The 3367-nt window shown below is 71.5% G+C and overlaps 1 non-coding gene across 1 annotated transcript; it reads left to right on the plus strand.

Annotated features, from left to right (window-relative positions):
* Window positions 1-2266: 2266 nt before the first annotated feature.
* LOC135979567 (5S ribosomal RNA) lies at window positions 2267-2385 on the plus strand. Its single transcript, XR_010596850.1, has one exon. It is a non-coding gene; the product is annotated as a 5S ribosomal RNA (ribosomal RNA).
* The last annotated feature ends 982 nt before the right edge of the window (window positions 2386-3367 follow it).

Genomic DNA, 3367 nt, shown 5'->3' on the forward strand with positions numbered 1-3367 from the left:
CTTCCGGACATCCGCGAGACGACCGGCCGTCAGGTCAACCCATTCGCTCCAAAGGGGTTGACCTGGTGGCCGAGAGGGGACTTTGAAAATTTTTCGGACTTGGAAAACTTTTTTTTTTTTTTTTCCCCCCAGCCCGCTTCCTCCGGGTTGACCCGGTGGCCGAGCGTCTCGCCGTCCCCGGACGCGGCGAGGGACTGCCTCCCGGCCGTCAGGATCGGGCCCACGGAAGTCTGATTTTAAAAAAAATTGGCCGACGCCACCGCGGAGGGCTACCCGAGCACCCCGGGCCCCGGAGCCGGAAAAGGGAAAAAAAGGATCGGGCCCACTAGAGACATGGACCCGGCCGCCAAGCAGGCCGCCCTGGGCTGACCCTCCCCGGCCGCAGCGAGGGACTGCCTCCCGGCCGACAGGATCGGGCCCCTGGAAGTCTGGGGGGGGGGGGGGAAATCGCCCCACGCCTCCGAGGAGGGCTGCCCGGGCGGGCCTGGCCCCGGAGCTCGAAAAAAAAAAAAGGATCGGGCCCACTAGAGACATGGACCAGGCCGCCCTGGGCTCACCCTCCCCGGCCGCAGCGAGGGACTGCCTCCCGGCCGACTGGATCGGGCCCCTGGAAGTCTGGAAAAAAGACTGGAACCTGACGCCTCCGAGGAGGGGGCGCCCAGGGAAGGAGGGAGATCCGGGTTGACCTGGTGACCGGACGGGAAAGAGGCCACCGGGCGTCCCCCCCCTTAAAACCTAGGGGTTGACCTGGTGGCCGGAAAGCGAACCGGCCAGCAGGTGAACCCTTTCGATTCCACGGGTTGACCTGGTGCCCGGGAAGCGAACCGGCCAGCAGGTGAACCCGTTCGATTCCACGGGTTGACCTGGTGCCCGGGAGGGGACTCTGAAAATTTTTCAGCCCTTTCGACTCGGGGTTGACCTGGTGGCCGAGAGGGGACTCGCACGGCAGGCAAGCCGCCCTGGGCTCACCCTCCCCGGCCGCAGCGAGGGACTGCCACCCGGCCGACTGGATCGGGCCCCTGGAAGTCTGGAAAAAAGAATGGAACCTGACGCCTCCGAGGAGGGGGCGCCCAGGGAAGGAGGGAGATCCGGGTTGACCTGGTGACCGGACGGGAAAGAGGCCACCTGGCGTCCCCCCCCCTTAAAACCTAGGGGTTGACCTGGTGGCCGGAAAGCGAACCGGCCAGCAGGTGAACCCTTTCGATTCCACGGGTTGACCTGGTGGCCGGAAAGCGAACCGGCCAGCAGGTGAACCCGTTCGATTCCACGGGTTGACCTGGTGCCCGGGAGGGGACTCTGAAAATTTTTCAGCCCTTTCGACTCGGGGTTGACCTGGTGGCCGAGAGGGGACTCGCACGGCAGGCAAGCCGCCCTGGGCTGACCCTCCCCGGCCGCAGCGAGGGACTGCCTCCCGGCCGACAGGATCGGGCCCCTGGAAGTCTGGGGGCGGGGGGAAATCGCCCCACGCCTCCGAGGAGGGCTGCCCGGGCGGGCCTGGCCCCGGAGCTCGAAAAAAAAAAAAAGGATCGGGCCCACTAGAGACATGGACCAGGCCGCCCTGGGCTCACCCTCCCCGGCCGCAGCGAGGGACTGCCTCCCGGCCGACTGGATCGGGCCCCTGGAAGTCTGGGGGGGGGGGGGGAATGGAACCTGACGCCTCCGAGGAGGGGACGCCCAGGGAAGGAGGGAGATCCGGGTTGACCTGGTGACCGGACGGGAAAGAGGCCACCGGGCGTGCCCCCGTTAAAACCCCTAGGGGTTGACCTGGTGGCCGGAAAGCAAACCGGCCAGCAGGTGAACCCTTTCGATTCCACGGGTTGACCTGGTGCCCGGGAAGCGAACCGGCCAGCAGGTGAACCCGTCCGATTCCACGGGTTGACCTGGTGCCCGGGAGGGGACTCTGAAAATTTTTCAGCCCTTTCGACTCGGGGTTGACCTGGTGGCCGAGAGGGGCCTCGCACGGCAGGCAAGCCGCCCTGGGCTCACCCTCCCCGGCCGCAGCGAGGGACTGCCCCTCCCCACCCCCCGGCTGACAGGATCGGGCGCACTGGAAGTCCGGGACAGTATTTTCCCCGACGCCGGGGAGGGCGGGCGGAGGGGCTCTGGCGGCCAGCCCGGGCCCCGGAGCTCGAAAAGGAAAAAAGGACCGGGCCCGCGAGAGACGGGGGCCCTGCCGCAGGGGGGGGGGGCAGTCCGACCGGGGCTCACCGTGCGGCAGGCCCGGGCGTCGGCAGGGGAAAGCGGGCGAGGAGGCGCGGGGCCGGGTGCCTACGGCCATACCGGACCGAACGCCCCCGATCCCGTCCGATCTCGGAAGGTAAACCGTCCCGGGCCTGGCTAGTACTTGGATGGGTGACCGCCTGGGAATCCCAGGTGCCGTAGGCAGCTTTTCCCGGTCCGAGTCAGCTCTCTCTCCTTTTCTGGGGGGGAAGGAGAGGGGGGGACGGGCCGGAAAGCCCCTCGTCGCTCCTGCCGAGTCGGAGGTCGCGGCCGCAGGTCACGGGTCTGGGCGCCTGGGGTCCGGCTCCCCACCCACCCGGCTTCCTCCGCGGAGGACCCCCCCCGGGGCCACCGAAGCCGCTGGGGGAGACCCCGGGCATGGGGCGGACTGGCCCGGACCCTCCCGGCCGCCGGCCCGCAGGTCCGCCCCGAATCCCCCCCCGCGGCCACCCAGGCCAGGCCTGGCCAGGCGGGACGGACGGCGGGTGTCCAGCGCCCAGCGGCTTCCTCCAGCGGGGACCCACGGACCCCAAAGCCGCAGGGGGAGGCCCCGGGCCCGGGACGGACTCGCTCGGACCCCCTGCGCCCGGCCGCCGGCCCGCGGGACCGCCCCGAATCCCCCCGCGGCCACCCAGGCCAGGCCTGGCCAGGCGGGACGGACGGCGGGTGTCCAGCGCCCAGCGGCTTCCTCCAGCGGGGACCCACGGACCCCAAAGCCGCAGGGGGAGGCCCCGGGCCCGGGCCCGACTCGCTCGGCCCCCCCGCCTCCCCTGCGCCCGGCCCCCGGCCCGCGGGACCGCCCCGAATCCCCCCGCGGCCACCCAGGCCAGGCCTGGCCTGGCGGGACGGACGGCGGGTGTCCAGCTCCCAGTGGCTTCCTCCAGCGGGGACCCACGGACCCCAAAGCCGCAGGGGGAGGCCCCGGGCCCGGGACGGACTCGCTCGGCCCCCCCGCCTCCCCTGCGCCCGGCCCCCGGCCCGCGGGACCGCCCCGAATCCCCCCGCGGCCATCCAGGCCAGGCCTGGCCTGGCGGGCCGGTGTGCGGCTCCCCCGGGCTTCCTCCCCCGACGACCCGCGCCCCCCTGAGCCGCAGGCGGAGACCCCGGCCCCGGGGCGGACCGGCCCGGGCTCGCTCGAGCCCCCTGC

The sequence above is a fragment of the Chrysemys picta genome, unplaced genomic scaffold, assembly GCF_011386835.1.
Source record: "Chrysemys picta bellii isolate R12L10 unplaced genomic scaffold, ASM1138683v2 scaf1008, whole genome shotgun sequence".
Taxonomy (NCBI): Eukaryota; Metazoa; Chordata; order Testudines; family Emydidae; genus Chrysemys; species Chrysemys picta.